The sequence below is a fragment of the Sarcophilus harrisii genome, chromosome 4 (genome assembly GCF_902635505.1).
Source record: "Sarcophilus harrisii chromosome 4, mSarHar1.11, whole genome shotgun sequence".
Taxonomy (NCBI): domain Eukaryota; kingdom Metazoa; phylum Chordata; class Mammalia; order Dasyuromorphia; family Dasyuridae; genus Sarcophilus; species Sarcophilus harrisii.
The window spans coordinates 123,118,402-123,144,415 of record NC_045429.1 but is presented as its reverse complement, the minus strand read 5'-3'; the positions used below and the strand labels follow the sequence as shown (position 1 = coordinate 123,144,415).

Sequence of the window (26,014 nt, the reverse complement as noted above, 5' to 3'; positions counted from 1 at the left end):
TAAGCACTGAGGATGGATCCAAAAAAGGCAAAAGGCAGTCCTTGTTCTCTAGGAACTCATAGTCCAATGGGGGAGAAGACAAACAAGAAACTGTACAAACAAGGTATGAACAGGATAAATTATAAACAATCAATAGAGGGAGGAGATCAGAATTAAAAGGAGTTAAGAAAAGCTTCCAGTAGAAGATAAGATTTTGATTGGGACTTGAAGGATATTAGAAAAACAAGAAGGTAGAAATAAGGGAGAAAAGAGTTCTGAGAGTAAGGGACATCCAGTGGAAAATGCTCCAAGTTAGTAGATGAAGTTTGAGAATCAATATAAAGTCACTTGATTGGAGATTATAGAGTGAGCTAAGAGTGGGGTAAGGTGAGGTATAAGAAGAAGGTAGGGCGGGACTGTCTATAAAAGACTTTGAATGCTAAGCAAAGGATTTTGTACTTCATATTGGAGGTAATAGGGAGTTATTGGAGGTGATTTGTTAGGGAAGTAAAATGGTCAGATCTCTGCTTTAGGCAGATTTCTTTCACAACGAAATGGAGTTTGGGTTGAGGACTTGTGGCAGGGAGTATGACCAGCAGGCTGTTTCAATAATTTAGGTGTGAGATGAAGAAGGCTGACAGGGGAGTAGTATTGTCAGAGAATAGAAGAAGGGATATGTGAGGGACATTATGAAGGTAAAATTGATACACCTTTGTAATAGATTGTATGTGGAGCATGGGGAGACAAGAGTAAAAAGTTGAAGATAGCACTTAGGATAGTAGTCCAGGAGGGTGGTGGATGGATCAACAAGTAAAATAGTATAGAGGGAAAAGGGAAGAAACCCCAGGATCCAGACTTGGGGAACACTCATAGTTAGCAGAAGTGTCCTAGATAAAGATCCAGCAAAGGAGATTGGGCAGGATTGGGTGGGAGGAGAATTAAGGAGAACCAATGTCAAGAAAAGCTAAAGAAGGTGATTGATGGTGTCACATATTTCAGAGAGGATAAGAAGATGAAGATTCAAATGTTCTCATTTAAAAAAAAAGGCACATCCCATTTTAAAATAAAAAGATGAATATATACATATGTAGACTGTATTATCAGAATCCCTAAATGAAACATGTGAGATCATAGGATTTAGAACTGGGAAAGATCTTAAAAATGATCTAGTCTAATCTCTTCATTTTACAGATAAAAAACTTGTAACAAGGTGAGGATGGATGTCCCTTTTACAAATACTCTTATTATCAATGCTTATTATCAATTAGTAATTGAATTGAAGGGTCCCAGAAAATGCTAAATATATGGTTTCACATGTGTATGGAAAAAAGAAATCATATATTTATCCCTGCAAAATTTCACAGGAATCTTCAGACTATTTATAATAAATCTTTATTTTTTGTAAGTAGTAGATTCCCTCTCCCCCATGGAGAACTTCAGGTGGAGGATGGATGGCATTTGTTAAGTTATAGTAGGGATTCTTTTTCAGAAATGAGATGTTAAGTAAAGTCACTTGAAGTTTTGACATGTTGATATAAGTAGATGGAAAGTAAAAGAATAAATCAGATGAATTAAAAAAAACTCATTCAAAATTTCTTTTAAAAATTCTTATTTCTGACATATCAATCATTCATTCTCTCCCAATAAGAACACTTGCCATAGCCATGCCTTGTTGACAATGAATGTGTATTTTCCCACCACAGTTCTTGAGAGACACAAATGAATGATTTTAAAAAGGCAACCCACTTAGCACTTTGGTTGACTTTCATTCTTAGTTCTCTTGTTTGGCTATTACTACTTTTTCAACAATGACAAACAAGCATTTACAGAAGCCAATAACATGGGCGGTCTGTTTGCCAAGTTTACAGTTAACTGAATGTAGTGTCTTTTGAGGAAGAACATATCTAAACCTACTTTTTATCCTATTGTTTCTTTGTATGTGTGGGTATGTCCGTGTGTGTATGTGTGTTTCATTCTTCAAATAATTCTTCAATAATAAATAGTTTTTCAAAATTCATTCTTCAAAAGGTGAAAGGAGTTATAAGGGGAATTTCTATTCTTTTTCTGATTATGACCAATAAAGAACTGGTTCCTGAAGGAGAAATGATGGGAAGGTTGGGTGGAAGTGGCCACGTTTTTTAAAAAAAAATATATATAAAACATTTACATATATATTGTATAAATAAATATATATATATAATATATATTTAAAATATATAAATAAAGGACAGGAAATCTGGCTATAGTTTGACAAGCACTCCAGATTTAAGGGAAGGACAGATTTCAAAGTTTTCATAGAACGGATAGAATCCAGTGGTCTAACCCTCTGCAATATGTACAAGGGATCATTTGTTCTCAAGAATGAATTCCTTTAAAATTTTTATCTTACATTTATAATTGTATTTTAATTTTACATTATTTCAAGAATGAACTTACGATGACACAAATGACTTTGAGTAATAATAATAATATTTTGTACATACACATAAACATGTATATCAATTTGCAAATTTTACAATTTTTTACATTTACATTTGACAAAAATTACATATTTTATCTTATTTGAATTTCGTAACCATACACAAAGTGAATATTATATACATAATTATCTCTGTTTTGTAGATGATGAAACTGAAGCTTTGAGAGATTTAGTGACTTGAGAAAGAAAGGCGGCAAAATAGACAAAACACTGGATCTTATATCAAGAAGAGCTGATATCAGATTTAGCTTCAGATATCAGCTATGTGTCCTGGGAGAGTCAGTTTATCTCTTCCTTCCTTGGTTTTCTCCTCTTTAAAATGGGTATAATAATAGTACTTACTATGTCAAAGTTGTTATGAGAATCAAATGAGATAAGATTTGTAAAATGTATTGCAAACCTTAAAATGCTATATAAATACTAGCTGTAATTAATATTGTCCTTGCCCTTGTTGTTATGCTTCATCACAGAGCTAGTAAGTATTAAAAGAAGAACGAGTGGAATTTTTTTATATGTTGATGTAGATATGTAGGAAAATTATTCACTAATATAATTTTAAAAGTCATTTAAAGAAAATGACATAAACAAGTATAAAACAACATGATTCTATGCAAAAGAATCTAAGATTGACAAAGCTCTGAAGCCTGACAATGAATGCTAAGAATCATAAAAAGTGTTTTTTAAAAAAAAACAAAAACATGCTCATTTTGGGGTCAGAGGAAGATCCAACTATAGATAGCACAGATTTCAGTGTAGATGAAAGAATGATAAAATGGCAGAGAGAAAGCAGAACAATTTAACTCTTGTTTTGCTTCTCTTTTCTCTACCAAATAGAATCATTTTCATAATGGGAAGACTAAAGCAAAAATAGTAAGAGAGAGAAAATACAAGAAAATTGAGGAAAATTATCCATATTGAGTTCAAGTTTCCAGGCCTGAATGATCCTAGGGTAATAATAACAATAATAATAAAATAAAATCCTTTTGATAGAATGCTTTCCATGTTAGAAAGTACTTAGCTTCTCATCATCCTGTGAAGTAGGTACACAGGAATGATCATACTGAGGTAATTATGATATTGATTACAGTTAAAGAAAGTAGGGTTTAACGAGATAAGTGATTTATCCAGAATCACACGGATGAAAAATGTTGGAATTAGAATGTGAAGGCAAGCTATTTTGATCCCAACTTCAGGTCTCTTACAAATAAAATAATGGATATGGTTACTCAAAAGGAAAGGAATTAGTCTTAGAAAAGAACTTTCTGAAAAGTTTTTTTTTTTAATCATAGAGAATAAGATGTGTGAACAAAAGAAAGAAATGTTATATGAATTAAAAAAAAAAACACCAAAAACCAAAATGACCCAAAAACAAAAAAGGAAGAGGGGCGAGTATAAGAATAGATTCTTTAAACCAGTGGTGTCAGACTCAAATGGAAATGAAGCCCATTAAATGCTAGATAAAGCTCTCCGTAGGCCACATATTGAGTTATATATGCTTCATTGAATTTTAACTTGTTTTATGAAATATTTCCTAATTACCTTTTAAAGTGTTTCTGGTCACATGAGTGTTTGGGGTCATGTGTTTGACACTTCTGCTTTAGTCTGTTAAGCAATGAACTTGACTGATTCCTAGTAGAATTCTAAAACCTATCATTCACATGGTGGTTTGTGAATATTTAGAAAAGGAAGTGGTGCTTACTACTAAGATCCAGTTAGCCAGGGCTTCATCAAGAATAGATTATGTCAGACTAACCTTATTTCCTTTATTTTTTTTTTTGCAGGGTTACTAGACTGGTAAATCATGGGAATATAGTGGATATTATATTTCTGGGTTTTAACAAGACATTTAACAATGTCTCTTCTACTATTCTCATAAGCAAGATGGAAAGGTATGTGCTACATAATCATCCTAGTGGAAGAATTTCACAGGACCATAAATTTAGATTGACAGGGGACCTTAGAAGTCATCTTGTTAAGCCCCATTCTGTAAAATTTGTCACTTTACAAATGAGGAAATGAGACCAAGTCTGATCTGGTTGAATGACTGGACCCACAGAACAGTGATTAACAGATTGATGCTAAACTGGAAGGAGAGTGTCTATCAGAATACCTTTACATCTTGTACTCAACAGTCTTTAATCAATGATTTTATATGAAGGTATAGGTGGTATGTATCAAATTGGTAGGTAAGAATTTTAGGAGAGAAAGTTAGTATGTAGAATAGTAGATCTGGTATTCACAGAGATCTTGAAATACTAGAGAAATTAGTTGAATCTCATAAGATTAAACATAATAGGGAAAAATGTAATGTCCTAAACTTGAATTTGAAACATCAATAATATCTCATATAATTATTGCCAAAGTCTTATTGCAGCTTTAATCTTATTAGTAGCTACTTGAGTTATTAAAGGGTAATTAGTATAGTAGGTAGAGTGTTGGACATGGAGTCAAAACAACTCATTTTTCTGAGTTCAAATTTGGTCTCAGTGTGACCCTGGATAAATCATTGATAAATCTGTCAGTCTTAGTTTCCTTATTTGTATAATGAGTTGAAGAAAGAAATGCCAAACCACTCCACTGCCTCTACCAAGAAACCCCAAATGGGTCACAAAGGGTCAGACACAAATAAAAATGACTAACCCATAAAATGGGGGCCCTGTTGATGGTATGGATTTTACTTGGACAACTCTCAAGTCCCTTTTAACTGAAATTTTGCCACCCGATTTTGATTCTAGGGTTGACTCCCCAAATAACACTGTTTTTTTGTTATATTTAATAAGGTTCATGACATATAAATCACCACCACCACCACCACCACCGTCATCATCATCCTCATCCTCATCCTCATCCTTATGCTCCAACCCCCATGACAGTTACTGAAAGTGTTCTCCTGCCTATAATGTTCTTCCTTCTCACCTTTGCCTCTTAGAATCCCTTAATTTTTTTCGAGAATCAACTTAAAGGGATAAAGCCAAGATAGTAGAGAAAGGCCAGGGATTTTTCTGAGTCTACCCAAATGCCTTTAAATAATGCCTCAAAATGAATTCTGAAGCTGCAGAACACACAAAAGGATGGGGTAAAACAATTTTTTTACTTAAGCCAATTTACAAATTTGATAGAAAAGGTATGTCTTACTGGGGTCAAATTGAAGTGCACTCCAGTTCAGGTCAGGCCCCAGAAAACCAGCAGCAGACTGGGAGGGAAGTGACTGAATCAATTGTGGCAAGTGTTGGAATCTTCAGCCTACCAATGGTCAGGAGGAAAATATAGGGGTCCCTTTTCTGGCTTATCCCACAAAAATTAAGATAAAATATTAGCACGAAAAATATATCTGAAATTAAAATTATGTAGTTGACCTAGTTACATATCTACTTTTCCCTCCCCCACCTTGTTACCTTTTTATGATCAGAGGTATGAAACTTAAAGGGATGAAACTTGTGGTGAGATAGTTCACCACATTATCTTGTTTGTTGGGCATAAAAGAAAGAGAAATCACATGAGGCTTTATATGAGAAAAAAGCCCCAAAGTGTTCCAAGCAAAATATCATTTTCATAGTATAAATTCAGGAGTTTAGTAATTGAGAAAATAGCCATTTATATGTTAATGCTAGTTGAGAAAAGTATGAAGTCTTAGTAAAAGATATCTGTGGAAGCAAGTCACAGACCTAAAGATAGCATTCTTCGTTGGTAAGTGGTAATTTTTTTCCTTATCTTTCCTCATAGGATTTTTTTTTACAAATTTATTTTAAAATTTTCATTTTTGTGCAAAATATATTATGTAAATTTATAGCTTGACGTATATCAGTCAGCCAATGATATTTATTGAGGAGACTATTATTAGACAATATTAGGGAGGATATATATATATATATATATATATATATATATGTATATATATATATTCATATGAACAGCATGTTGTGGATAGAATGCTGAATTGGAAAACAGAAGATTCAGATTTTAGTTGTACCTTTCCTGTTCACTAACTGATAAATCGCTTGACCTTTTCCATCTTATAAAATGAGTTTGGAATAGATTATAATTAAGTTTGCTGTTCAAAAGTGAAATAGATTCCTTTGAGAGGCAATGGGTTTCCCATCTCCAGAGATCTTCAAGCAATAGCTAGTGAGGCTTCTTAGGCACTTTGGATAGAATTGTTTGTTTGTTTGTTTTTCTAAGGATTGGTTGAAATAGGTGACCACTGAAGTTTGTTCTGATGCTTAGTTAGATCCAGTGATTTTGTAATTATGTACTTTAGTTAAGATTCTTTGCTAGCTCCACATTCTATGAATCTATAATGTTGTACGACCCCCGGGAATTGGCAGGAAACAGCAGAAGGACATTGCAGGCAAGCAGAATGAGATGCTGGGTCTCACAGTAGCAGTTGCAAGTAATGTGAAAGATGGGAAATTTGTAGAAAATTTTGCAGAAAATAAAGAAGAGTGTGTAGAAAAAAAATAAAAATCAATGAAGGTGTTGATGTGTAGAAGAAAAAAAATACAGTGGAGAGAACATAAACATAACAGCAACAATGGACATTTTCATTGAATTTTGAAGTTTAAAGTGCTACATGTACATCATATTTGAGTCTCATAACAATCCTCTAGGATTTCTAGGGAAATAGTGTCTTCAGTTTACAGATAATGAAACTGAGGCTCATCTAGGTTAACAACTTGTTCAGTTTTATGAAACTAATAACATTTGAAAGTGGGATTAATACCCAAGTCTTTTCTGACTTTAAGACTAGAATTCTTTTCTCTTCCCACATTCCCTATGAAGCTATATTCATAGGTAATAATAAATCAACCTAAATAGTTGCATTCCCTACTGAAGAAAACTCATGCTGCTATAATTCAACAAGGCCTGGGAAAAAAACCATTTAGAATGTAAATTCTAAAAAACATTTAGGTTCCATCTCCCCAGTGAAAGAAAGGGAAGAAAACATGATCCATCAACTGAAAGGTCTGAAGATGTCTGAAAAAAGCAGCAAAAATGGGTAGACATTAGTTTTGTCATTTCAGTAAATGGGTTTTAGATAAATATTAGTGGCCACTGTGTTATATCAGCTACTTCTTTGAATTCATTTAGAAAGATTACAGTATGACCTCAGAAATGATTCGGTCTATAACTGGAGAATTATTTTTAGAATTTAGACCTTGCTCTTAAAGGATCTTAATTCTAACATGCAAATCTGACATCTGGATTGACATCATTTATTAGAATTTAACATTATAGTGTTTATTCAATTGTAGTATTCACTATTTTTGAAAAATAAAAGAGAATATAATAAAATTGATTATATATATATTTTAAAAGATTTTCAGAGATCACATCTCTTAGCAGTTGCACAATGCACATCTACTTAGCTTAATCGAGTGTTTATGTTTGACAGTTTCCAAAGCTAACATACATTTATATCTGATTTATTTACTTCCTTTAATGAAGTTTTAGTGACAATAAATTGGGATAAATTTTGTATAAATTATATCCCTCATTGCTTCTATATAACATGAGATTTTTGAGAGTAGAAATATGTTTTTTCCCTTTAGAATATCTAGTGCCTTGTGCAATACTTGGAACATAGAAAACAATAAATACTTAGTGAATTGGAATGAATTGAAGTGAGAGATAAAATAGGATTAGATATAGGATCTAACATAATAGTATTATATGGCTTTTACTTTATCTTTCCAAGATCCAAAATACAAACACTTCACTTATCTCAAAGATATTCTAAATTTCAATTGAGAGACAATCAAAATTGATAACAGGAAAAAGGGAGGGGGAGAACATTTTTTAAAAAGTATGTCATGTGCATAGTAAAAATAAGTGATATGTTGTCTATGCCCTGAGATTCATATATTTTACTCATAGAAAATTTCAGACCCTAGTTCAAAAGCTATTGACTTTTACTAGGGAAACTTGATTACTCTGCTTGGGAAGCTTGATTACTCAGATATCCTGACCAATAACAGATTAGAGGCAGCAAATGAAATGGAATATGGGGACAAGATATCTTGATTAGAGCCAGAATTAATAGCTGACAATCTGATCATGAGGAGGAAAGAGGCAAAAGCTAAAAAAGCTGGAACAAGGACTCAAAACTCAAATCAGGTTGGGGAAATTAATTATGAAACTACTCTATCCATCTCAATAATGTAGAAAGCACACTATGTACCCTGATACAGGCTTTTTCAATAAAAAAAAAATAGCTTCAAAAGTTAGTTTCAGTTCTCAGAAAGGGGGACTTCAGTTATTTGAAAAATTTACATATAGAATAGCTAAATTTCTGACTGTCAAGAAGGAAGGCATAATGACATTCATCTAAAATGAGACAGTAAGTTTCACATTTGTATCAATGGAGAGAGTTTCTACCTTGGGAATTCCTTCTCTCTAGATCACACCTTCTTTCCCTGCCAAAGTATTAGTAGTTAGTCCCTAAATGCCAAAAAGACCACATCAAAATTTCAAGTCAGAGCTAATGAGACTGATATTTTTAAAAGTATGTCCTTTCTTTACTCCCCCCCCCCTTTTTTCTTTATTACTTATTTTCAGATAAAGTAGAAGATGATGGTAGGAGAGAATACTAGTGTTATGCTCTGAATTGTTATGCGATGAATTGCTATGCCTTGAATAAAATTATTATGGTTACCCCTCTTCCTTGCCATTAGGCCTGGGAGAATTGAGTCAGGAAAAACCTTGAAGCTCTGTTCACTTTACATTCCATTGTACCATAAAATCCAGATGAATTATCTCAATCCTTGCTGGGATAATTCCCTTTCCATTTGAGTATTGCCTCTTGTCTTGCTGTCTCCTGCCCTCGACTTTCTTATTTTGACCCTTATCCTTCAGGATTAAGTTATGATCCTTTCCTATTGTTTGTCTGCTTACCCAGTGTCCTCATCTGCCTTTGTTTCCCATATAAGATTGTATACTCAGATTATTGCGTTTGCAAAGCCTAGTTAGTTATAAAAGTTCCCTGCCTCAGTTCCTCAGTGCTGAATAATTTTTGAACATGAGTTTGATTTGGTCAGCTCGTCTAAACTCTCTACATTAGAAAGATGAAAAATTAATTTCTGTTTTGCCTCAGTTTCTCTGGCATTACATTAGAAGAGGGAGAAGGTATTAACTAAAGGAAAGAAGATGCATAATGAAAAAAATGAGGGGCATTTGGAAGGGAGTCTCAGCATATTATAAAATGCCATGAAAATAAAACAAAGAGAAAGTCACTTAGCCATTTGACAACTATTCATCAAGCACTTATTGTGTGCTTGACACTGTGCTGAGCATAGAAAATACAAAGATGGACAAAAGAATATGCAATCTAAAATACTTGCAAAATAAGCAAAGGGAGGATAAACTGAAAGGGGAAGACATTGACATCTGGGGGAAACAACAGAAGAAGGAAGTGGGGTGGGGTTAGACATGGAAAGTGATCTAGTGGGCAAGACAAATCAACAAAATGACAACAGTTCAGATAACATCTTATTAGAACAAAAGTAATAGGAAAGAACAGAACCTAGAACTAATGAATTAATTTTAACTTGAGAGTTAGCGCTAACCAAAAGTGTAATGTGTAGTAAGATCCCCCAAACTCCTTCTTCAGTACTTTTCTCTTCCTGGTTGGTGACAACCTTCCTAGGAACTCCTCAGTGTTTAGAGAGTCTATTCCCCCAAAAATTATTTAGTCAATGAATTATACACTCTTTGGTAATGCTGGTAATGGCTTACTGGGATTAGCCTAGAAGCTCCGTGTAATTTGTGGAAAGAACACGGGATGGGAAGTTGGGTTTTAGTCTTTTTTCCTACCATTTAGGAAATCTTGTTGTCTTTAAGTATCCATCAGTATTTCCACTGAAGGAATTGGACTAGGTGGTCCTTAAAGTGATTCCTTCTAATTCTGGAAATCTATAAGAATGAAAAACTAAGTTACATAGAGCCATAAGAAGGGTCATGACAATAGGAAGATGATACCATGATATGCAGGTGAGTTGGATTTAAGTAAGGGAGGGCTGTTCAAGGTCACCTGTCTCACTTTTCCCTTCAGAACCATCTGGGTCTAGTGGCCAGATATAGATCAGGTTGCCTAGAGATGGTCCTGGACGTAATGGGAGACCTTAGCCTTTTTAAATTGAGGTCTCAGTTTGACTGAGGCAGTGCCCAATTAGTGATTAAGGCTAAGTGAGAAATAAGACAGAAAAGAGCTTCTTTAATCTAATCAAATATATACATATCTATACATATACATATACATACATATATACATCTATGTTCACTGACAGCTGACTCACAAAATCCCTGACATTCAAGACTAAGCTTAAGGACTACCTTCTCCATAAAACCATTGCTCATTCCCCACCTCTAGCAACTTTTCATGTCCTTTTTTCTTTGGTGTGTGGTTTTTATTTTGTAAGTATATGAGGAATGTATATACATGTATAATACATATGTAAATTTATATGCTCACATATATGTATGTTTATGTAGAATTAGTATTTCCCTGGGTGAAAGGTAAGCTCCTTAAGAGCAATGACTTTTATTTTTTGTTTTTGTGTCCCCAATCCCTAGAGCAATGCATGGTGCATAATTGGTGCTTTTAATTAATTCTTGTGGATTGATTGATCATTCAATCGACTACTTGCTCTGCCTTTGATAAATGATCATGTAAGTAATACTTCCAATAACTTTGTCATTCACACAGAATGAAAATGGAAGCCCTGAAAGTTTATATAATTTGGGTCACCAAGGAGTGCAATGAGTCAGTGGAAGGTCTGAGAATAAAATCATTTATTCAACCTATGACTTTAACCTCACATTATTAGTAACTGAGGTTACCAGATCTTTGCAGCTGCAAGAGATTTTTTTTTTTTACAAATCTTCATCTGTGGGTTTTGCAAATATCAAAGCCTGGCAAATAATCTATGACTGAGGGTTTCAGAAGGAAAAGAGAGTCGTGCGACAAACTCGTAGATACACAGATGCTTGACTACAACTAAAAATCACTGTCTTTGTCTATATAGATTTCCTGGCATAGGTTAAGATCTAACTGTAAACTCAATCTGTTTTGGGTTTGTCATCAGTTGGAGCATACTGCAGGCTCTGTAAAGAAGTCTCTATTCATTCACATGTCTCCTTATGTAAGTGCTTCCAGAACATGGACAAAGGCTTCTTTATTACTGTTTTTAGGATTTTAAGTATATTCTTTGCCTACTGAGGTTGAAGGACCAGAGGCCTCTTGTACCAAAATTAATAGTTGCTCTGTTACATTCTCAAACTAGGAAGATACATATTACATAAAATATATGTGTAATGAGTCTGGTCTGCCTCTAAGGGCAATATGGTTAGATGGAAAAAACCCCCACTATTTATTATTATTATTACTAATTTCTGTTGTTGTTGTTGCTCAATTTTTTTTGTCATGTCTGACCTTTTTGCCATTCTGTTTGGTGCTTTCTTGTCAACAATACTGGAGGCAAAGACACATTTATTTGGTATCGGTACATTTCCTTCTCTGGCTCATCTTGCAGATGAGAAAACTGAGGCAAACAGGATTAAGTGATTTTCCCAGGATCACATAACTAATAACTGTCTGAAGGCAGATATGAACTCAAGAAGATGAGTCTTCCTGATTTTATGCTTAAGGCTTTACACACTGTTATCACCTAATGCATAATGTGGTATATAGGAGATAAAAATGAAAAATGACACAGTCCTCATCTTGTTGAAGTATGATAGAGGATTTTTTAATAGGGAAGTAACCTTTGTGAGGGACCTTGGACTTACTTAGAAAACCAATGGAAAATGAAATAACAAATCACTCCAGTATCTTTGCCAAGAAAATTCTAAGGAGATGGTCCTCAGATCACTATGACCAGATTTGTTATGTCTCCTGAGCTCCAATTTCTCATCTCTACATGTTTCTTAGATATTTTCAACTGGATGTCCTATATAGATCACAACTTCAATACATCCAAAACAGACTTCATTATATTTTCACTAGGATTATGTCACCCTTGTCTTCTGAACTTTCCAATTTCCATCAAGGGTATCATCATCTTCCCTCTTTGGAGTTATGACTAACTTCATTTTCCCACATGTCCAAGAAATGATAACATTTTGTAAATTTTTATTTTTACAATATTTTAAAAATATATTTCTTTCTTTTCATTCATGTAGAAAGTGAGTATCCAACATCAGACTTTTACCTCATGTCTATATTATTTCAAGAACTTTTCTAATTAGACTGCTTCAAGTGTCTTCCTCCTCCATCATCCATATTGTTCTCAAGGATTTATTCCTAAAGCACAGGTCTGACAATACTAGTTTTCTGCTTATTAAAATGCAGTGGTTCCTCATTAGCTCTAGGACTAAATGCAAACTTCTCTGTTTGTTCATTCAAAGTCCTTTGCTACCAGGTTGCACCCTACCTTTCTAGGTTTCTTGTACATTATTCCTTTTCATGCATTCTATGGTTTAGCCAAACTGACCTTTCTTTTCCTTACATATGAGATTCTATAATGCAGATTTATACTTTTACAGAGACATTTCTGTACATCTATAGTACACTCCCTTCTCCCTTTTAGGAACTGTTGTTTCTGTTTAATTATTTAGTTGTATCTGACTTTCCTTTACCTCAAATGGAATTTTCTTGGCAAAGATAATGAAGTGATTTGCTATATCATTTTCCATTGCTTACCTAAGTTTCTTTCAAAGCTCAGTTCAAGGACTACTTCCAATATAATTCCTTTTTTGATCTTCTCAAGTGTTCATTTTTGTCCTCCTATTTCAGATTTCCCCATGTGATTTATGCATATATTCTGTTGAAACTTACATGTATACATGTTGTCTCTCCAATAGAATGTAAACACCTTGAATACAGAAACTTTCTCATATTTGCCTATATATAGGACACAGCAACTGATAGGCCCCTAATAAATGTGTGTTGTTTGTTCATTTTGTTGTATATTAGTTCCTATAAGTTTGTGTGTTTGTCTAGATTCATCTTTATATTTTTATGGAACAATAACATTTTATTATATTGATTTACCAATATTTCTTTAGGCATTCCTCAAATAAATGAGCACTCATTTTCCCTCTAATTTTTTCCTATCAAAAATGCTGCTATAACATTGTAAAATATAAGTCTGCATAATCTTTCAGAACCATATACAGATCCTTATTGTTTTGATGATTATAATCCAGGATTTCTTTAATTTCAATATTCCATTGACATTATGAAGACTTAGATTATATCACTTTGAAACCCTGGTCAAACAAGATGTCTAATAAACAAATATTTAAAATTTAAGATTCTGTCCAATACATTATTGTTAAATATATAAAATTATGTGAAACCATAATAATATGAACTTGTTATGTGATCTTTTGATAATTCAATTCAATAAGCATTTAAGTACCTATTATATGCAGTCATTGTGCTAAGCTCTGGGGATACAAAAAAGAAAGTCCTTGTCTTCAAGGAGCTTACCTGATAAATTAATTTGATTGGTGATTAAATTAATTTCAAGTGAAGCATAAAACAGGGCATGCCCATCAGTGATATCCATTGTCATGAAGGCCGATAATAGAATCCTATGTGTATTCTCATTTATATATAATATTATACTAATTTCCACAAGCCCAAAGACACTGCTCAGGCTTTTCTTGCCATCCATAATCACATAGATCCTGAAAGATACTATTGACAGACTATGAAATAGATCCAGAATTGAATAGCAGGAAGGGAGTGGATTGGATTGCCATTGGAAATTGTTTATTTTTTTGGTTTTTATCAAGTTTCTCCCTAGAAATAAAGACTCATTTTGCTTAAGTCTCATAAGTTTCATTGATGCTATATGGTTGTGAATCATGGTACTGAGAAATATATTATGAAGCATAGTCACTGAAGAGTCAGAATTGTACAAGGTGAATATGGATTATTGATGTTGTTGTTCAGTAGTGACTGTCTTCATGACCCCTATTGGGGTTTTCTTGGCACAAATTCTGATCTGGTTTGCCATTTCATTCTTCAGCTCATTTTACAGATGAGAAAGCTGAGACAAACAGGATTAAATGAATTGCCCAAAGTCACACAGCTAATAAAGCTAAATTTAAACTCAGGAAGATGAGTCTTCCTGATTCCTGACCCAGAGCTTTACCTACTGTGCCATCGATAGGCTGCAATATATTACCAGTGAAGGACTGAACAAAAGAAAGGAAAGACACTAATGTGACTAGGACAAAGAAGTACGTTGATCATGTGACAAAAGAGATAGAAACAATTAGCAGATAGTTCATATGTCCCACTACTAGCCATGCAAAGTCAAAAGATTTAAAGATTATTTCCAAAAGAAGACAAAGGAGGGATCCATGGATGGGAGGTGGTTAAGTAATAGCAAAGTAAGTTAAGGAGTAGAATTAAAGCAAAGAGTCAGCAGGGATAGGAAAGATACATGTGTATGTGTGTATGTATGAGCATGTATCTACACATTTCCTTTTCTGCTTGGGAGTGAGGGGGGGATGAAAGAGGGAAAAAAAGAATAAAGTAAAAAAGGTGAGGAACAGAGAATAAAAAAACAATTTACAAGTAAGTAAAGAAAAAAAGGATACTTATGAATATATTCCTTCTACTAATATACATACTTTCTTGAACTGGTAATTCATTGTTACATATTTTGAATCCTCCCTGATATTCTGGTGAGCACATGACAATGTTCTCTTTTGCTTTGTTTTATATTCCTTTTCTATCTATCTGTCAGGTCAAACTGAGACATATACATTAGAAAATCTCTTTATTTAATGTGGCTTTCTCAGGTACATAAGTTAAAATGTTTTATGCAGTCCTCTTAGATGTTGATCTAAGTCAAGTGGCTGTGCCTTGCCAAAACAGGTATATTAATTTATCTAAAAGTTATGTACATATATATGCATATCTGTATTGTTCTGCTCATATATCGTGTATTATAAAACAGATACAAAAGTAGTAAGGATAAATAAAAAAGGATGAGACAAAGATGAAGTATTTTCAAGATGTTTTAAAATTTTTTCTGTTAAAAGCTTATAAGCCTTTTTGTTCTTGTTAACATATTAATAAAAATAGTAAGGGTAAGTCAGAAATAAATAATAATTATTTGTTAGTAATTATTCATTCAGCTAATGGTATCAGTACAGGTGGCCAAATACAGGAATTTTGAAAGCTACATAATGGCAATGTTATTATTAGTTCATGACAGTTAAGATAACTCTTCATTAGAGTAATGTGGCTATTTAACATGAAATGAAAAAATATGAAAAAGTAAATTGGTTCTGATTTTAATTCAGCAGAAAGTTTTCAATGCAAATCAATTCTTCTGTCTTTCTGTGATTCTGCTTAATGTATACTTGTCATATCTAAATTTGTTATTGTTTTTGAAAGCATGAGGAATAGCAAAAAGGACAACTTTGGCTGGATTGGAGAGTTGGAGAGAGGAAGAGAGGAATTTGGCCACTGAAATAGATTAAGGACAAGTGTAAAAAGATTTTAAATACCCTAAAGAGGAGTCTATATTTGATCCCAGAATTCATAGAGAAAATCTTATTGAGAAGGAAGATGAGCTGGTCATACTTTGGCTTTTGAAAAATCACTGTGGCAAGTATATGGAAAATGGATTGGAATGGGGAAAGACTATAATCTGAGAGACCCCCATTAGGGGGTCATTGCCAAAATCATTTGAGAAATGAAGAGGGCTCAAACTAGGATGGTACCTGGGTAAATGGAGAAAAGGAATAGATCCAAGAGATGCACAGATAGAAATGACAAGATTTTGCAAATGATTGGATATATAAAATGAGAGAAAATAAGTTATTGAGGAAGATACCAAGGTTGCAAGTTTGGGTGGCCAGAAAAATGGCAGTTGCTTAGTAGAGATAGAGAAGTTTGGGAGAGGGATGTATTAGGGGTAGGAAATAAGTTCATGAGATCTATGATGTCTTGCCATCCTATATTAATCACTATATCAATCCCCTACATTAAAAGCAGGGAAATGAGGCTCTTGTTCATAAGTCAGTGCCTCGGAGAACAGAACCAACTCAATAGTCATTCTTCCAAAATCCTGAGGCCAGAAATATTTTGGAGAGTTGGAGCTGGGTGTGTCAGAGTGAGTGTATGTGTAATTTTCCCATTGATATCTGAGAAGCCATTGCTATGGGAACCTGGATTGCAATTGGGTCATAACTTCTACTTCCCTTAGGGGCTGAGACCTGATGCAGAAGAGGGGAAGTTAGAAGTATGCACAATATTGAAAGAGGTCAGGGTGGAGTAGGGTAGGGTGATAAGGTAGAAAGGATATGTTTATTGCATTGCAGTTAAATTCCATGAGTGGGCATTGGTAGGAGAGTGGGAAGGGTACTATCTTCCAACCCACTGACTGGTTGATCACATATCCTTTAAGCTCACCCACTGTCAACTTTGGATGCCATCTGATAAGGCGCATTTAGCCTAAATCATGCATTATCTCATGACAGCTCTTGTATTGTTTTGTTATTGTCCAACTTCTTTGTTATTCACTAAGTTTGGGGTTTCAAGAAACAGTGATGTGGCCTCCTTAAGCTAACCACAACCTTGACTGAAAAATAAACAAAATACTTGTACATGTTGGTCCGTACACAAGAGGACGCACACAACTGCTTCACTGGCAGTTACTGGTTCCTGTTACTGTCAGACCCTGGGAAAACAGTTATATCTGAGTGCACCCAAGAAAGGAGGAAAGGGAGACAGAGACATAGAGAGAGATTGAAAGAGACAGAGAGGGAAAATGAGAGAGAGAGAGAGAGAGAGAGAGAGAGAGAGAGAGAGAGAGAGAGAGAGAGAGAGAGAGAGAGAGAGAGAGAGAGAGAGAGAGAGAGAGAACAAAGTTAGAAGATTGTGGGGTTTCATGCTGAGATAGCTTGGTATCCACATACAGCTAACAAAGCTATTTTGAATATTACATTGATGAATAGATCTGATAAGAATAAGCAAAAGGATTAGCAGAATTCCTTAGGAGCCAAAGGCTGCATTGCTAGATATTCCTCAATAACTCTGCCCTCTCTGAAGGGGCCTGATCTCCCTAGCTTGCATTTTCTTTGTAGGATGATGCCATTTCCCCAAGTTGTATTGAAAACTACTTGGAGGTACAACCAATATATTTTTTTTTGCATAAACAAACAGTTAAGGACTTACTATGCACCAAGCTCTGTGCTAAATATGAGTAATACAAATGCACAAGCAAAAATAGTGCCTGACCACCACAAAACTTACATTCTAATTTGTTACATCATTTCGGTCATGTCTGACTCTTCATAACCTCATTTGACATTTTTTTGGCAAACATACTGGAGCAGTTTGCCAATTTTTTCTCCCACTCATTTTATAGATTAGAAAATAGAGGTAAATAGGATTAAGTGATTTGTCAAGTTTCACACAGTTAGTAGGGATCTGAGACCAGACTACACAACCAATATCTTGCACATTTTTGTGACCTTTCTGCCGTGTCTCCTGGTTTAGTTCCTTCTTTACAGTGAGTTAGTTTAATTTGACTTTTATTTAAAACAATAATGGCACATAGGGAAGTCTGCCATCTAGCAAGGAAAAGTATAATAACTCTCTGGCAATAAAATTTTCAGGCCAAATAAGAGCCTTAGAGGCACACTCTGGTGTTAGCTAATCTTCCAAAGATTTATTTTCATATGTGAAGCAGTATTGCAAATTGAAGAACATATTAATTCTGGAGTCAAGAGACCTGAGTTCTTCTCCATCCTCAGGCATTTACTAGTAACCTTGGTTGCCCTAGTAACTAAGATAACCTTGGAAAAATCCTTAATAAGTGAAAGAAAAAGCATTCGAAAACAACTGATGGGGCAGTGGATAGAGTGCTGAGCCTGGAATCGGGAAGACAACTCAAATCTGACCTCAGACATTAATTAGCTGTGTTACCCTGAACAAGTCACTTATCTGTTTGCCTCAATTTCTTCAACTGTAAAAATAACACAAAAGGTAATAAAAACATTTGTTACCCAGGATGGTTGTGAGGATCAAATGAAATTTGTAAAAGGAGCCCAGTACAATTCCTTGCATTTATTAAGCGTATGCCATAACAAACAATGGAGAGATGAATAGAAAACTTGAGATACTTTCTCCTTTTAGGAAGCTCACACCACTTGTAGAAAACAATGCATTTAAAAAAAAAGGCTAACCAGTTCAGATGGAAAGTCTGGAATTCCCAAGTAAAGGTGCTGCAACATAGAAGTTGATAAAATTTTGGGGTCCTTAGGTGAAGGACTGCAGGACATGGAACCAAAGCAAATGGTTAAGGTCTGGAGGATGACCTTAGGCAGCAGTGGTGGAAGTTATTACTTGTCTGCGTATTGTCTCAGCATCTGTTTCCAAACTTGTGATCTCTTTCTGATTAGGTGGTCTGCAGGGTACTCCCACCCCCATATTGCTTTTGATTTTTTAAAATAAATCAATTAATAAATCGGTAAGAATTTATTTATAGTATGTTCTAGGCAGGCATTATATTTGGTACTAGGGATAAAAGTTAAAGCTGAAACAATTTCTGTTTCTAAGCAACTTCATTCTATGGGGAAAGGGGGAGAAAAATGCATATAAAGAAGTATATACAAAATAAATGCAAGGTCATTTTGGAAGGCATGGGGAGAGAACACTAGCAAATGGGAACAGATCAAGAAAGACTTCGTGTAACAAATGTTGCTTCAGTAGATTTTTTTTTGAAAGGAATAAATGATTCTGAGAGACAGTGGCAAAGTGAGAGGGCATTCCATTCTGGAGGAGAGAAAGTACAAAGGCAGAAGAAGATGGAGTGCTGTGTGTGAGGAAGTCTTTTTCAAAATGATCCTTGACCATACTTCCTTCTACAATTCGCAGTCTTTCTTAAATGAGTGTGTCTTCCTAATAACTAATCCTATTCTACTGCTCCTCTTAACTATTATATCCCTTCAATATATATCACATTTTTCAAGTGTCCCATTCTACCATGTTTTAATGATACCTATAAGATTGAATTTACTTTTCTGCATTAAGATTTCTTGTTTACCTTGGTTACTGACAATTCTTGTTGTATTTAATGATAATGATAATAATAGCTAACACTTATATAATACCTTCTTTATGCAAGGCACTGTGCTAAGTGCTTTACAATTATCTCATTGGATCCTCACAACAATTCTGAGAGGTAGGTATTATTATTAATAGTCTTAAAAATTATTTTTTGTGCTCTATTTTATTTTTTTTATAACAATAGCTTTTTTATTATAGCTTTTTATTGACAGAACATATGTATGGGTAATTTTTCAACATTGTCCCTTGCAATCACTTCTGTTCCAACTTTTCCCTTCCTTCCTTCCACCTCCTCCCCAAATGACAGGCAGTATCATACATGTTAAACATGTTAAAGTATATCTTAAATACAATATATGTGTACATATTTATACAGTTCTCTTGTTGCACAAGAAAAATTGGGTTTAGAAAGGTAGAAATAAACTGGGAAGAAAAACAAAAATGCAAGCAGTCCACATTTATTTTCCAGTGTTCTTTCTTTGGGTATAGCTGGTTCTGTTCATCATTGATCAATTGGAACTGAATTGGATCCTCTCATTGCCAAAGATAGCCAGGTCCATCAGAATTGATCATCATATAGTATTGTTGTTGAAGTATATAATGATCTCCTGGTCCTGCTCATTTCACTCAGCATTCAATCAGCATTTCACTCAGATTTATGTAAATCTCTCCAGGCCTTTCTGAAATCATCCTGCTAGTCATTTCTTACAGAACAATAATATTCCATAACATTCATATACCACAGTTTACTCAGCCATTCTCCAATTGATGGGCATCCACTCAGTTTCCAGTTTCTGGCCACTACAAAGAGGGCTGCCACAAACATTCATGCACATACAGGTCCCTTTCCCTTCTTTAATATCTCTTTGGGATATAAACCTAGTAGTAACACTGCTGGGTCAAAGGGTATGCACAGTTTGATAACTTTTTGAGCACAGTTCCAGACTGCTCTCCAGAATGGTTGGATCCGTTCACAACTCCACCAACAATGCATCAATGTCCCAGTTTTCCTGCATCCCCTCCAACAATCATCATTATCTTTTCCTGTCATCTTAGCCAATCTGACAGGTGTGTAGTGGTATCTCAGAGTTGTCTTAATTTGGATTTCTCTGATCAATAATGATTTGGAACACCTTTTCACTTTTGTTGTTGTTGTTGTTGTTGGCTTGCATTTTGTTTTCTTTCTCATTTTTTTCCTTTTTGATCTGATTTTTCTCGTGCACCATGATAATTATGGAAATATGAATAAAAGAATTGTACGTTTTTAAAATATTTTGGATTTTGGATTTGGATGTCTAGGGGAGGGGTGGGCAGAAGAGAGGGAGAAAAAAATTTGAAACTCAAAGTTTTACAAGGGTGAATGTTGAAAACTATGAGTATATTTTGAAAATAAAAAGATTTATTTAAAAAAGAAATGAAATCGGCCCCAAATTACACTGCTAATAGGTGTGTGAGGCTGCATTTAAACTCATATTTTCCTAATTGCAGTCTCAGCACTTTATTAATGCCACTTAGCCAACATTTATATAGCACTTTAAGGTTGTTAAAGAATTTTATAAATATCTCATTCTAAAAATTCTAGGAGGTAGGCGCTATTATCATCCCCATTTAATAGTTGAGAAACTGTTAAATGATTTGTTACAGTCACATAGTTAATGGCTGAGGTTGGCTTTGAATTCCTGCTTTCCTAACTCTAGATCCAGCACTTGATCCATTGAGTCATCTACCTTCAGGGGATTTATGGAGACAGATTGATTAGGTTCCAGAACCACTTGTTGAATTTATTGTGGACGTTTATTACTAAGAAATTGGCATGTTTACAAATCAGGGTTTGATTTATATTTTGTTGATACTCTAAACAAGAAAGTGATGAAAGAAATGCTAATGAGGAAAATTTTTTAAAAATTATTTATTGAACTAAATACAAAATAAGAAAAAACTGAATAGAAAAACGAAAGAAAAGAAAAACCAAAAACCAAAACATTGTCATGTTCTATGCAGAACACCAGGAAGGATTCAAAACACACAACAACAAATTTCCATTTCAAGAAATTATATATAATAGTAGAAGACATTATATTCATGAGTATTCATTTTTCCTTGGCTTCCTTGTAGGTTATTCTTTTGTTCTCTGCTGCACACTTTTTGATTTATTCTTTTTCCCTCTTTAATTACTCCACTGCCCCTAAGCAGGCTACAATTAAGGATATATCTATATATATGACACACATATATACATATATATTCCCACACATCTGTATAGATCTACATATATTGATTTTTTCAAAATTTGTTGTACATACATTTTTTGAGAACTGGCTAAACATTGAACAGTACATCCCTGACATTCACAGCCAAAGTTCATCCTTCCTAATTTTAAATTTAGCTCTTCAAATTTTAAATCCTTTTCTTAAACACCATTATTTTAACCAGATGTTAACATCCTAAATCTACCTTTCTTTTCTGAAACTCCCATATTCAATCAGCACTAGTGATTAAAAGACAAAACACCAAAACCAAAAGCACAACTACAGCTGTCTTCAGTCTTTTTCCTAGACTTTCATATTTCCCAGTATTACTTTCTAGGTTCCTTTTGGTGATGTAATTAGTCCCCATATGAATCATCAGAAATGAATAGTGTCTCTGGGTTTGACAGATCTCAGGAAGCTCACAGTCACATTCCAGATCCATTCTCCAGGAAAAAGATAGACCTCTTTAGTGCTAATAATACATTGACATATGGTTGAATCATTGCCATTTAAGTATACTGGCAGATAATTGCCCATTCCTCTTTTCTTTCTTTTATGAGTACTGGGTCAATTCCAAATCACTAGAATTGACCGTTTTTAAGACAGAGGCAGGATTCTAACCCAACCCCCTTTTCCAAATCTAATGTTTTTTTCCTCTGTACAAACTTCACATTCTCTCATTATAGGGAATCAACCTACATTTTGGATCTGTAACTGTTCCTCAAGACATTTCACCTAGTTCAAGCTTTATTATTTCCTGTCTGTGTGACTAAACTTGAGTAATCTCCCTAAACATGAGTTTCATCGATTGTAAAATGCATTAAGTGATCTTCAAAATTCCTTCCAGCTATTTGCCTATTTGAGTGATAGCATTGAATGATTTTGTGATCACTGGGACAATGGTTTTAAAATGAAATACAATTAAATTTAAACTGTTATCAAGTTTGTCACCTTAATTTTCAGAAAATATACTAGTTAGGAGTCCACAGTCAACTGAACTAACAACCATGGGATAGGTATGTGTGTATGTGTAAATGTGTTTGTGTTTGTGTGTTGGGGAGTGAAAGGAACTCCAGGAGGAAGGGCCCATACTTAAAAGGAAGTAGGAGGACCCTCATAATAAACCTCACATTTTGCCTGCAGTTGGCTATCATTCTAGATCTCAAAACTGTCTAATGCATTTCCATGAGCATGAGTATGTCAAATATTTATTTTTCTGTTGGTATGAGAACTCCCTCCATCCGTGGAGATTACCTCCTGTCTATACCTTAGTTATAGATTTTGTTGTCATGTCTGACTCTTTGTGACCTTATTTGGGGTTTTCTTGGAGAACATACTAAAATTGTTTGCCATTTTCTTCTCCAGATAATTTTACAAATGAGGAAATGGAGGCAAACAGGGTTAAATGACTTGCCCAGCTAATAAGTGTCAGAAGACTAGAACTACTCTATCATCTATGCCATTCTGTTTGTCATAGCAGTATAAACAGTGCATAGCAACTACATTTATATAATTATAGTATAATCCTATAATTAAAATAAATGCCTGTTGAATTGATTTTTATGTGGTATATTTGGCACCAGTGCCATGGATTGCTGTTCTGTGCCTTAAAACTATTTCTCTATAGATATTATTGAGGCACAATTTTGTGTTCCTTAATTTTTTTTATTAACTTATTGATTGTAACTTATTTGCCTCTGCCTTTCCTATTTTCTATTCCTATTGTAGAGGAATGATGGCATATTGGGTTTGAGTCATAAACACTGGCCATCTTGTGTCATACAAGGCTCAGGGATTTGAGAGGAAGTGGTGAGGAGAGGGGAGACTAGGGAAGAGAAACCCACAATCCACACATGAACTCTGATAGGCAGATATGTCTCATAGGCAAATATGTTGTATAGTCTCTGGGGAGCATACCCATAAGGAACACACTTGAGCATGTGTCAGAGATCAGGCTGGAGAATACATATAATTTTGTATTCTCCATGTTACACATTCAATTTCCTCTCCTTTGGGTCCCTACTATGAAGTCAAGATTAATGAGTAGACACTCCTCTGTAAATCATATAGAAGAAGGGGAATAGCTTCAAATTCTCCCTTTCATTGAGACCGATAAAGGCTATATAGTTTGGAGGAGACTCTTTTCTCCGATACACCTGGGAATCATAATTCTCTAAGTAAAAATGTATGTAATAGTAATAGTTAAATCTGAAATTTTGACCATGAAAGTCAGCCAAATCTCATTTTTTAAATTGGATAAAATAACCAACTACTGAAATTAACTCATCCACTTCTATTTGTGTGTGCATGTATGTCTGTGTGTTGGGAATGAAAGAGGGAGTAGACAATAATGAAAACTCACATTGATTCAGCATTTTTCAGTTTTCAAAGCATTTTTCTTATAACCATCCTATAAGGCAAAGGTTCTTAACCTGAGGCTCACAGAGTTTTTTCAAAAAACAAACAAAAAATCAAACCTACACCATATGTTGATAATGACTGCTTTTCAACATAATTGATTTTCTTCATAAGCTTGTATATTTTATACATTTAAAAACATTCATCTGAGAGTCCAGAGATTACCAAAGGCATCTCACATGTGCACGTGCACACGCGCGCGCACACACACACACACACACACACAAAGAAGCCCTGTAAATAACACAACTATTATTTTACAGATTTAAAAAACCAAAACTCAAAGATCTTGATTTATCAAAGTTCCTATAGTTAAGAAATTCCAGAATGAGAATTTGAATCTAAGATTTTTAAAATTTTATTTAATTTTTAGTTTGTGGAATTAAACATTTTCATAGCATAGTAGAATATAGAAAAGAGATTTCATATAAATTTGCAAATCTATTATGTACAACTTGATATTCCTTTTAAATGTATAATAAAGTTATCATGTACATTTCTTTTTTCCCTTTTTTTCTTTCCTCCTTTCTTCCCTCCCCCAACTTAAAGATAGCTCTCATTAAACACAAATAAGTATATATGTGTAAAACCATTCCATGCATATTTCTATTTAGCAATTTCTTTTTTTGATGAGGATAGTGTCTTCCCTCATATTTGCTTTGCAGTTAATTTAAGTATTTATAATAGTCAAAATAACTTATCTACTCAAAGTTGTTCTTAAAACAATATGGCTGTCACTGTCACTGTCACTGTAAGACTTGAATCCAAGTCTTTTGACCTCAATCCTAGCTCCTTCTACTACAATATAAGTAACTTATGTATATATATATATATATATATATATATATATATATATATACTTTTAATGTTTTAAGATCACAGAATTTAATATTGTGATTAAGATAATTTAATCTTCATGACAACTCTGAGGCAAGTAGTAAAAATATTATCACCTCCATTTTGTAGATAAAGAAATCAAAGCTCAGAAAAATACAATTCCTTGTCTAGAGTCAGCCAGCTGGGAAAAAGTAGAGCTGGGTTTTCTGATTGCAAATCTGGTGGTCTTTCCATTAGAGAAGAAAGCCAAAACAATGATCAGTCTTTAAATGAGTATATTTTCCCTAATTTTAATGGATTCCAGAAAATTTTAGCATATTGGGAGAGGAAGATGTTCTTAGCCTGATGGTCTCCTTCATATTACCTTCCCTCTCACCTCATTCCACATAAACCTGGTTTTGTTATTTTATTCTAAATGTTCATAGAGCCCAAGGACTACATACTTTCTGTCTAATTTTGTGAGCTACAGGACATGCATGGTTTAGCATGCACCGTGGGTCTAGAAAGGCGTCACTTCCAAATAGGAAGTGGTAATTCAGCAATTTACTTTTAGACAATCTTGGCCTTTTGGTGTGTTTTTCTATGACTCTATTTTAATTCACATCTTGTTAACAGGATGAAATTGATGATGAGTGTGCCTGGACTATCCCAGAGAGGAATATAACCAGAGGATAGTTTTAGAATTCTAGAGATATTCACAGGTGAGTGATTGGGAGATCAATGAAAAAGCAGAATGCAAGAGTACCAAACTTTTAAAAAATTAATTTTGTTTTGCAAAAGAAGGGGATGTCAGAAATGGGATTCTTTTAAGCAAAATACTGGGTTATTGAGATATTGGTGGGATGAAATGGTTTCAGATATATAATGTGTCTGTCTTTGCCTTCTATAAAAATATAGTTAATAGATAATTTGCAAGAAAGTACTGGACTTTATACAAGAGGCTCATTTTTGTTAAAA

The 26,014-nt window shown here is 34.2% G+C and overlaps 1 protein-coding gene across 1 annotated transcript in view; it reads left to right on the top strand.

The window, feature by feature from the left end:
* Positions 1 to 5,977: 5,977 nt before the first annotated feature.
* The window catches only part of CCR6 (C-C motif chemokine receptor 6), a 36,878-nt gene continuing 16,841 nt past the window's right edge, over positions 5,978 to 26,014 (top strand). Inside the window, exons 1-2 of the mRNA XM_031937498.1 lie at positions 5,978 to 6,145; positions 25,673 to 25,758. The gene's annotated coding sequence lies outside the window, so the exon portion shown is untranslated. The remainder of the gene's footprint in view (positions 6,146 to 25,672; positions 25,759 to 26,014) is intronic.